Raw genomic sequence first — 11,443 nt, forward strand, 5'->3', positions numbered from 1 at the left:
CGGTTTTTTTTTTTTTCAACAATGGGAGTTTGCGGGGGCTTCTTGCTGATAGCGTAGCTTAGTATACGAAGACACAAACACCCTTCTTTATAAGTTCTAATGTCTATTATGTTTTTCTATTTCTGACTAGTGGACAGCAGAGCATACCTTTTGTGGAAGATAATAGGCCCAGAGAGTCGTTGACCTTGATGATTTTTAGATACGATCCTTTGTGAAATAGATCTTGAGTTTCAGCTATTTGTCATTTGCAGGGATTCCCTTATCATACCACCATAGAGGACTGTTTCACTGGCATACAGGTAAGGGATTATTCCTTGTGGCATCACAAAACTTTTGTTAATCCAGTGATTAATTGTGTTCACTTTAAAAATTGTTCTCTTCAGGTTGAATCTGGGAGGGATACAGAATTTATTTCCTGTAACCGAGTGGAGCCCGACATCATCGTGCCAGGTTTTTATTATGTGGTAAGTTTATTGCACTTTCATAAAATGTGTATTGTTGTTAGCAACTTTTTGAATTTGTCTGTAGTGTCAATATTTTCTTATTTAACAGCAAACCATTAAACAGGTGACCTGCACATAACTTTGTGGGTAAAGATGGGCAAATGGACACCTCCACTTGGGAGAAGGAAGTGGTTCGCATTCCATATGTGGTAATTCCATGCTTCACATCTGATGTGTATCTACATTTGGTGCTATTCACCTGAATGGGAGGCTGTAAAATCTACTGTGCAAGTTTTAACGATTCATGATTTGCCTTGCAGGAGAGTGAGGAGAGCCTTAACCCAGAGGAGATGGAGGTGCCCTTTATTTGGTATGAAACTCTTCACTGTTTAATGGTGTAACGTTGTATTGTGCGTTTACATGTCCTGTTTCTTAGCTGCCTTTGAGGCGCTGATTCTCTGAAGGACGCCTTCTAATCGACCGAAGCAGAGATCTCCTCCTGTGTAAGCTAACAAATGACTGTATGAAATGACAGATGTTTAAATATAAATGATTTTGATAATATAGAAAACAGGACTCTTCTCTGCAGGTCCCCCACTACAACTTCCTGGATGTTTTTTTTGAGCTGCTTCTGTTTCGCCATTTCAGAAGTGGCTCAACACTTGAGACAGTAAGTGACTGATCAGGAGATTTATAAGCGATGTTGAATGTAAATTCATAAGATGAAACCTTTAACCCTTATAGGACATGGCATTAATGAAGCTTGTTGTTTTCCTTTTCTAAATGTTAATGGAGGATTCTTGGAGCGCCTGCTTGAGCTCGTCAGCTTGTGGACGTGTGGGAGCCTGCAGCAGAGCTGTACTTCACAGTGCTTATTGTAAGTGTTTGAATATCTTCAGATGCCACAATACACAAATTCTCAGGATTGTGTCTTAAACTCAGTGACACTGTGGTGTGTGTGTGTGTGTGTGTGTGTGTGTGTGTGTGTGTGTGTGTGTGTGTGTGTGTGCTTGTGTGCTTGTGTGTGCTTGTGTGCTTGTGTGCTTCAGCTCTACAGCGACCCAGCAGCCTTAGCCAGCACGGTTCAGCAACTTCTCAAGAAGCACGTCCAGCAGATGATGGACATTTTGGAGAAGCTTTGAGCAATGTCCTTCATTTACCACTTTATTTTTACCTCTTCTGTTTCATTTCATGGTTGTTCTTTTCCCTCACTTATTTTCCCTACATTGCTCAAGCTCTCCACACTTAAGTATAATTTAATTTTATTTCTGTTTTTGATTAACTTAATATTTAAAGATCTATTTCTTTCCTACAGGTCTTTAACATGAAGGCCAGAATTGGAGATGGGCTTAACCCAGTGTCTTAAGATCCCTCATCCCTTAATAATTATCACTCAGTAATCTATCCCTCTATTTCTATCCCACTTCCCTATTCCCATCAGTTGCCTATTGTCTGTTTTACGCATACTGTGTATATACTATAGTCTGTTTTTTCAGTAATTTGGTTGTTACACAAATCTGGAACTCAAGATTAAACAGCAGTTACAAAGTATATGCTCTCTATAGAAAATAAAATAACACAATTCCAGAAAAAAATGGAGCTCCACACTGAAGTGATAAAACAAGAGAAAGCTCTTCAATACACTTCAATACAGTTACTGGGGCATGGTGTATATATAAAAACTGAGGTAATTATCATTAATTCATAATCATAGTAATGTAAATAATGGGACAAAGCTTTCAACCCTCCCTCTGCTTAGTGCCAAGCTGTTCCCCACCCCTTCCTCATGATTTATCATGCTAAACAGAGAAAGATGAACACAAGCCTTCCACCTAATTCCTCAATGTCAAAACAGAAACATGCATTTTACAAACTATATTTTTAAGAGCATCTCGAGCAGCTGCAACACTTTCTGGTTTGGGAATTGCACCATCTTCGATCGCAAGACCCTTCAGCGGATTGTGAGTACAGCTGAGGAGATCATAGCAGTCTCTCTCCCCTCTATCATGAACATTTACACCACACACTGCATCCACAAGGCCAACAGCATTGTGAATGACCCCACACATTCCTCACACACACTCTTCACCCTCTTGCCATCTGGAAGAAGGTACCGAAGCATTCGGCCACTCATGACCATACTGTCCAAAATTATTTTCCCCCAAGCCATCAGACTGCTCAACAACTAGAACTGAACTGTACTGTACTGTACTGCACACTCACACACACACACACACACACACACACACACACACACACACACACACACACACACACACACACACACACAACTGTGTGAACTGCAAATTTAAAATCAATTTCACTCAATTATTGTTTTGCACACCACATCTAACCACAACAACATTATCTAACTGCAGCTATTATATAAGCAGGGCTTTCAAGTGTCAAGCACTGCGTGTGACAGTCACTCATTTTGGTCTTTTGTCACACTCTCCCACCACACATTGTATTTCTAACACAGAAAAACGTACTATTTATCATATATTTAATATGCTGCAGCACCCAAAACGTATCTGTCCATACCGCTGTCTCTATGGAACTGGGCAGGAATCAAGCGCATCTCCTCTGGAGTTCTTAGTCGAGCCTGACATTTATTATCAAAAAAGAGGCTACACAATAGCCAATCAGAAAATATCACTATTGTATCTAGGTAAGATTTAACGCAACCAATGAAAAAAAAAAAGCAAATCCTGGAATTGTTCAGCATCATACTCATTCACCAACAGAGAAAACCACTGGACCTGCGAGCGTCACTTTGAGCACAGAATAATTCATGAGCTCCTGTTTTAACGTTACAACAAATTGTTTGACACAGTGACATTTTGACTGCTGTTAGAGATGTTTCCCAGATAATCAGCATCAGTTTTTCATGAGTGTCTGTAACTTAGCCAACAGTTTCACTGACAACACCTGCTCAGAACAAGTGGTTCTCAAACTGGGGGCCCTGAGATGGTGACAGGGGGCCCCGGTCCACTGACAACACCTGCTCAGAACAAACAGCCTTGGTTTTAGTCCTTCTAATTTCTAATACTGAAGCCGAAAGGGTATTTTCAATGGTCGATTTGCACAAAACCTCAACACGAAACAGCTTGTCTCTGGACAGGACATTGTCCTCAATCATGACACTAAAAATGGCTGGGCTTGAGCTGAACTGTTTTAAATGGGAGCCAACATTACAAATGATAAAGGAGTCCAAAAAGGCAACAAACACTTACAATAAACGACACCAGTCATAATATCTCTCTCTCTCTCTCTCTCTCTCTCTCTCTCTCTCTCTCTCTCTCTCTCTCTCTCTCTCTCACACACACACACACACACACATTGGAGATGTCACTCTTGCCTGTCTTCAAAACTTGAGAGCCCTGTATAAGTGTGTGTGTGTGTGTGTGTGTGTGTGTGTGTGTGTGTGTGTGTGTGTGTGTGTGTGTGTGTGTGTGTGTGTATTTATATAAATATAAATATGTTATATATATATGTTGGCCTATAGTTGGATAGCTGGCTTGGGTCAAGGTTTGTTTTTTTAATCAGAGGTTGATAACTGCTAGCTTAAAAGATCAAAAGTCAAGAATCAAGAAGCTTTGAAATTAGACAACGTTTCTACAGGACGCAGGTGCTACATAAAAACAAAGACAAAGTGCATCTGTGCAAACTGGTGCAAACAGTGCAAGACAAAAGGACATTAAAAAAGACATTACACAAATGACAATATACAAAAGCAGCGCTGACCAGTGTACATACTGTATGTTCTATATTGCATGTGCAGAAATACTGGAATGAACACATGAATATTATAGTAGCAGTGAATGAAACGTGAAAGACAGCATGTGCAAAGAGCAAAAACAATGTGAAAAAACAGCATGTAAACAGTTTGATATGGGTGGTGCTGTGTACATGGATGTATATCAGAAGAGTGTATATTTGGTGTAGGTCAGTGCCATCCATACAGTTAAAGGGCGAAGAGTGTGTGTGGGTGTGGGTTCATCCACAATGCAGTTGGCTTTGCGGATGCAGCGTGTCATGTAAATATCCATGATAAAGGGAAGAGAGACTTCAATAATTTTCTCAGCTGTCCTCACTAACCACTGCAGGGTCTTGCGATCCGAGATGATGCCGTTTCCAAAACAGACAGTGATGTAGCTGCTCAGGGGATGCTCTCAATGGTAACTCTATAAAACATAGTCTGGATGGGGAGGGAAATGGCTTCGCTGTGGAGAGAGTTTTTTGAACTGTTCTGCACAGAATGTTGTCTGGTTCAACAGCTTTCCATGGGTTAACTCTGCATAAAGACCTCCTCATGTCGGCCGTGGATAGACAGTAATAGACAGTACCTGATCATTGGGGATGGTCAGAGATGGTCGCTACGTTGTTCTGCACCTCAAATCAAGCGTAAATGTCGGATTGTCTGGGCATATGCGTGCTTTGCTTCTCTGATGGCTTGGGACAGTTTGGCCCTTGCTGTTCTCAGGGCCTCCCTGTCCCCTGCTCCTAACTCTAGACTTCAGCAGTGCACACACTTTACCAGTCATCCTCGGCTTCTGATTGGAGCGTGTGGTGATGGTCTTGGAGACAGTCACATCATCAATGCACTTGCTGATGTAGTTGTCCACTGATGCCGTGTACTCCTCCAAGTTGATGGAATCACTAATCCTTGCAGCCACTCTGAAGATGTTCCAGTCAGTGCGCTCAAAGCAGTCCTAAAGAGCAAAGGTGGTTCCTGATGGCCAGGTTTTCACCTGCTTCAGACCTGGTTTAAAGTGTCTGCCGAGTGGTATGTATGCTGGAATTAGCGTGACAGAGATGTGGTCTGAGGTGGGGGAGGGCCCCGAACAGTATGTGCCGGGAATGTTTATGTAAACAAGATCCACTGTGTTTTCCCCTCTCGTTGCAAAGTCCACATACTAATGGAATTTAGCGAGCACCGAATTGAGATTTGCATGATTGAAATCTCCGGTGATGATAAACAGTTTGTCGGGGTGAACATTCTGCAGATCGCTAATAGCTTCATTGAGTTCACATAGAGTCTCTTTAGCTGGGGTGAATGTACACTCCTAGAATGAAAATCGTGTGAAAATTGTTGTGGTAAATAAAAGGGCCTGCATTTAACAGGCACAAACTCCACTAATTGTGAACAGTAGCTAGAAACAAGCACACAGTTCTTGTTTGGTATTAAATAAATTGTCTGAATTTTCTGTTTGATATTATACACATTTCCACTGAAATAATTCATTAAGTCATTACTGCTACAAATAAATACTCTGCGTTGTGGCCGCAGCAACCCGGTTCGCAGCATTGGATTTTCACATACCAGTGCTTCGACTTGAGCAGGGCTGGCCTTTACCACCAACTGGAGTCCCATTAGTTAGACAGACCCGGTATGGGAATGTGGCTCTTTTAGGTCGCTGGCAGAAGTAGCGAGAAGTTCACCACATCCATTAGTTACTAACGATCGGGAGACCCGTGAGCTTAAACGGAATGCGCAAACGTTCACTCGTTGCAGTCAGCAATAGTCTGGGCTTCTTTTTTATTCATTTGTCAAAGCATTATGTAAGGAAATCTAATTTCACAATGCATTCATTGTGAGCTTAAACGGAATGCGCAAACGTTCACTCGTTGCAGTCAGCAATAGTCTGGGCTTCTTTTTTATTCATTTGTCAAAGCATTATGTAAGGAAATCTAATTTCACAATGCATTCATTAATCTAAATCATACTTAAGCATGTTGATTAACTGAGATGAACTCTCTGTGGTTTTTGTTCTCTCTCTGTGTGTTTGTGAATGTCAGTTCCAATGTCACTATGAGCAAACATGCAGTGTGTATGGTTTACAGAATCTTCCTTTTCTAAGCACAGTAGGCCTAGATTGCATGTGAATTTTTTCGTCTCCCAACAGAGCATTAAAAACAGCTACCGCTAATGCAATTTTTTAAGCAAAATGCCAATTCTCTCTATACTCCAAGCCAATAGGGGCCAGTACTTAAAGCCCTAGGTATAATAGCCACCCCCTTCCTAAGGCCAGGGGCGTGGTGTGCCGTGATCGTATAGTGGTTAGTACTCTGCGTTGTGGTCGCAGCAACCCCGGTTCGAATCCGGGTCACGGCATTGCATTTTCACATACCATTGCTTCGACTTGAGCAGGGCTGCTGTCAATTGACCCCTTTTCAGTTGAGAAGCATAAGCAGGATGGAACACGCTTGTTTGAAGCTCCTGTGGGCCAGTGGCGCAATGGACAACGCGTCTGACTACGGATCAGGAGATTCTAGGTTCGACTCCTGGCTGGCTCGGCAGATTTTTAGACAAGTCCAGAGGTGTGCAACAGTCTCTAGCAACATCATTTTAGGCACAGTAACAGCTCTGCTGTGAACGCTGATTCCATTGTGCTCTGCAATGCGAGGAACTTGTTGATACAACATGTCGACAGCGAGGGAGCTCAAACCGCCTACTGGCAGACTAAATTGCCGGCCCCCACCTGCCCTGGAACCGTTCCGGTTTCTTCACCCCCTTCCAGAGGTGGCCTTTACCAGTAACTGGAGTCCCATATGGTCTAGCGGTCAGGATTCCTGGTTTTCACCCAGGCGGCCTGGGTTCGACTCCCGGTATGGGAACGTGGCTCTTTTGGGTCGCTGGCAGATGTAGCGAGAAGTTCACCACATCCATTGATTTGCACTTTTCAACAGTGTTTTTATTTTGCTACAGTATTAAATAAAAAATTAAAAAATAGGAAGGCTTCCCTTCTATGCTAATTGGTGTACTAATATCTAGGGTTAAGCTCCCTGCAGTAGCAGACATCAGTGTATGTTTAAAGCATTGGAAAATTCCAAATATTAAATCTGAGGTGCATTTTAAACAAATTAAACAAAATGAGAATGGTCTGATTCCAAATGAGGCAGTGTGATTATATTTTCTATATTTAATTCATTTAATTTTAAAAAATGTTTATGGAAATATTATACCATGCACACTAAATATCATGCTATAGTTCCTGATGAATCACCTGTAGAATTTGCCGAATCCAAGGAATTTCTGAAGGTCCTGGATGTTGGCTGGGGTGGACCATGCTAGTTATGTAACAGAGGAATGCTATGGTGTATTGGTTGAATTGGATGAACTCATATTTTTCTGCCTTAACATAAAGCTAATGATGCAGTAACCAGGTGAGGACTTGGCGTACGTAGACTATGAGACAGTGGTGCAGTAAGTCTCTGAATACCTCATTCAAAAAGGATTGAAAAATGACAGGTGATGTGGTTACCCCATCTGGCATGACCAGATATTTGCAATGCCCCTGTGTGGTCAGAAATGGTGTCTTACACTTGTTCCTCTCCCGTATGCAAATAAGAATGTAGGTGCTTCGGTTTAGTTCAGTGAAGATACGTGCCTCTCTGATCTGTGCTAGGGCTGTAGCACAGGGCTCCCTGTGTAGATGTAGTTCCCCAATGAGTTGTTTTTGAATGAGTGTTAAGAGAGGACAAACTACATTAGCATAGCCAATCTGTACTGGAACCAAAAAGACTGTAAGAATTGGAAGGTAGGCTCACCTTAAGGTTATTGGTGGCTGGTCTCATCCCACCAGATGGAACCCTCTCCTGAATACCAGGACTTCTCAAGTCAAGTCAAGTCAAGAAGCTTTTATTGTCATTTCAACCATATATAGCTGTTGCCTTACATAGCAAAATGAGACAAATGTTTCTCCAGGATCATGGTGCTACATAAAAACAAAGACAGAGTTAAGGACTTGTAGAATGATAGAATATAAGTTCATAACCTTCAGAACAATGCCTTTAATCACACACGCAACCCAGGCAACTAATGGAAAGAAATGTCTTTATTATAGCTGAAGGGAAGAACAATACGATTGCAGATAAACAAACAAGCAAAAATGACACGCAAGCATAATCATGCAAAGGACAAAGGCATATGTTTGTTCTGTGAAACATTTGTTCTGTGTAACAAAGCAAAACCAACGTTACTCACCTATCGAGAAGGAAAAAAGAAACCTCGGCATCTTAAGTAAAGTTGGCCGCATATTCACAGATTGGAGTTTCCCGAGTCAATAACTCCTGAGATAAACGCTGTTACTACACAAAACGCGGTTGTAGCTGCCTCTCTACATTACTACAATAGAAAAGAGGTGTTATTTGTGTAGTAACAGCGTTTAGCTCAGGTGTTATTTACTCGGGAAACTCCAATCTGTGAATATGTGGCCAACTTCCCGCTCCTTCAGTTCTCTCCAGCGCTGGATTGCTGTTCCTATATTAACACTTCTTGCCTTATCGTAAGCCTTTCTTTGCTTTTTTTCTTTGTTTTTATCCTCCAAGTCAATGTTTCTTGTAATGTCACACATGCGCACTGAACACTCTCTCCGCCGCATATTGACAAGACCCGCCCCTTTCTGCTCATTGGCTACATGTTTGTTTTGTTTTTTTTTCGGGCCGATTAAGTTTTCTGAAGCATTTCTCAAAAATCCGAGACCCTACCTTTTACTCCAGAAGCAGGTTTTCACCAAGGGACCAAAGTGCCAACACCTCATGCTGACTTGTACATATGAACAAAAATTTAGGTTAAAAAAGGTTAACAAATAAGACACACCTTTTAAAATTAGGGCTTCTTCTACTTTATATTACAGTTTTTTTTTCAGTTGCTAACAAGCATTGTTCAATACTGAAACCACATTTTCAAAACTCTTCACACAGTCTGCATTACCAGCATGAATGTGTGCAAAACAGATAATCTCACCTACAAAACTCACTCAGACCAACATACACTGGCAACAATTCTCATTCAGAAAACTTCTCATTTCATTCACAACACCCTGACCTAAAAAACACTAACAACAGGAAGCATTACATAATTGATGAACTTTTCTTTTTTAAAGTTTCAACGATTTTCCACATAAATCAGTTCTTCATATAGAATACTCACTCATTTTCTACCACTTTATCCGAACTACCTCGGGCCGCGGGGAGCCTGTGCCTATCTCAGGCGTCATCGGGCATCAAGGCAGGATACACCCTGGACGCAGTGCCAACCCATCGCAGGGTGCACACACACACTCCGGACAATTTTCCAGAGATGCCAATCAACCTACCATGCATGTCTTTGGACTGGGGGAGGAAACCGGAGTACCTGGAGGAAACCCCTGAGGGACGGGGCGAACATGCAAACTCCACACACACAAGGCGGAGGTGGGAATCGAACCCCGACCCTGGCGGTGTGAGGCGAACGTGCTACCCAAAATTTAATTTTTTTTATGTGAATATAGTACTTGAAAATTATAACCAAAAGGTGAAAAAAGAGGGAAAAAACTACAGGGCTGCAATGATAATAAAAAAAGAATAAATAAAATACCTTCTACACATAACATTGGGGCAAGTTGTGGCCTAATGGTTAGAGAGTCTGACTCGTAATCCTAAGATTGTGTTCGAGTCTCAGGCCGGCCACAACTGAGGTGCCCTTGAGCAAGGCACCGAACCCCTCAACTGCTCCCCGGGCGCAGCATAAATGGCTGCCCACTGCTCCGTGTGTCTGTTCACTGCTGTGCGTGTGCACTTTGGATGGGTCAAATGCAGAGAACAAATTCTGAGTATGGGTCACCTTACTTAGCTGTATGTCACATCACTTTCACTTTACTGTAATGTGTAGAGTAGTTGTTCATTATAGTAAATTACAGTTCTAGTCTGCTCTCTCTCTTGCATTTGGCCACAAGTTCTCATCAACATCATCTTCCATCTCAACGCAGATAAAAACTCCTCTATTAAGAAAGCGGAGTATGGAGGCAGGTTTATACTGACATCCTGGGATGTGCCGCAAACCACTCTGTGACTGCAGCAGAGTGGTTGAATGCCACATTATCCCACACAACACTGCTGTGTGTGTGTGCACTTTGGAATGTATTAAATGCAGTTCATCTGGCTTCCATCTCCATTACCCTCTAAATTGCAGACAGTTTCACAGTAATTGACATTATGCATCAATGTGTATGTACCCTGTTTGGTTACTGAACAGACATCTTACCTGGACATATTGATACCAGAGTTCTTTCACACATTCACTGTTTCTCTCAAAGGGTACAGTGTACAGTTGCTTTATCCTTATTTTATGTTTTTCTAGGACTCTGGCAATTGTTGTTGTGCTAACCGTATTCACATTTTCAAAAGTTTTATTGCATTGTTTTCAAATACCATATCCACAATGGCACAATTTCTTGCGCATCAGAACAGATTCTGCCTCTCCCTCCTCTTGTGGGCAACCTTTGGATCCTACAGTAAATCACAACTATTATTGTATTGTTTTTATTTTAATTGCATTTAGCTTGTAATGATTTTTTTTTTAATTTTTGGCTATAAAATCGAGAATATTTTAAAATAATTACTGCATAAATGCTTGGAATTTGCCATCATTCTGTTTTGAATGTGTTGTTAATCATTTTGAATGCAGTGTGTTAGCATTTAGAAAAATGTGCGGAAAATACATAGTATTTTGCATGTTGTGGAGTACGAATGGGAAAAGAGTTCCTGAATTTTGAAAAGTGTGGTCACTGAATGCATTTTGTCTGAACGCAATGAAAAATGGTTCACAGTTTAGTCTGCATTGATTCTGTTTCGCTGACTGTGTGAAGAGTTTTGAAAATGTGGTTTCAGTATTGAACAATGCTTGTTAGCAACTGAAAAAAACTGTAATATATTTGTGATTTATTTTTTTATTTTTTATTTTTTATTTTTTTTTACATTTTATTTAAAAATTTATTTAAATTGTTTTTATTTTATTTTATTTTTTTATTTTTATTTTTAAAAACTTTTATTTATTTTATTTTTTGAAATGTCCCTATTCTTATTACCAGAGTTGATAGCACAAACGAAATATTAATGCAAACAATCCATTCAATACTAAATAAAAATAACATTTATTGATTTGGTCTTTGTCTTGTGAATATTTTTTTTTATTAATGACTGCATTCATTGGACAAACTGTTCGTAGAGAATAA

General features: G+C 40.8%; 1 long non-coding RNA gene and 3 other non-coding genes across 4 annotated transcripts; all 4 read left to right on the forward strand.

Annotated features, from left to right (window-relative positions):
- The first annotated feature begins 242 nt into the window (after positions 1-242).
- Positions 243-1,882, forward strand: LOC125146085. The gene is made up of 8 exons (XR_007144599.1): positions 243-299; positions 384-464; positions 553-652; positions 764-813; positions 880-946; positions 1,033-1,113; positions 1,239-1,320; positions 1,493-1,882. It is a non-coding gene; the product is annotated as an uncharacterized LOC125146085 (long non-coding RNA).
- Positions 1,883-6,489: 4,607 nt separating this feature from the next.
- On the forward strand, positions 6,490-6,561 carry trnah-gug. The gene has a single exon. It is a non-coding gene; the product is annotated as a tRNA-His (tRNA).
- A 109-nt stretch (positions 6,562-6,670) lies between these two features.
- trnar-acg lies at positions 6,671-6,743 on the forward strand. Its single transcript has one exon. It is a non-coding gene; the product is annotated as a tRNA-Arg (tRNA).
- A 249-nt stretch (positions 6,744-6,992) lies between these two features.
- Positions 6,993-7,064, forward strand: trnae-uuc. Its single transcript has one exon. It is a non-coding gene; the product is annotated as a tRNA-Glu (tRNA).
- Positions 7,065-11,443: the final 4,379 nt, after the last annotated feature.

This window comes from Tachysurus fulvidraco, chromosome 12, assembly GCF_022655615.1.
Source record: "Tachysurus fulvidraco isolate hzauxx_2018 chromosome 12, HZAU_PFXX_2.0, whole genome shotgun sequence".
Lineage (NCBI taxonomy): Eukaryota > Metazoa > Chordata > Actinopteri > Siluriformes > Bagridae > Tachysurus > Tachysurus fulvidraco.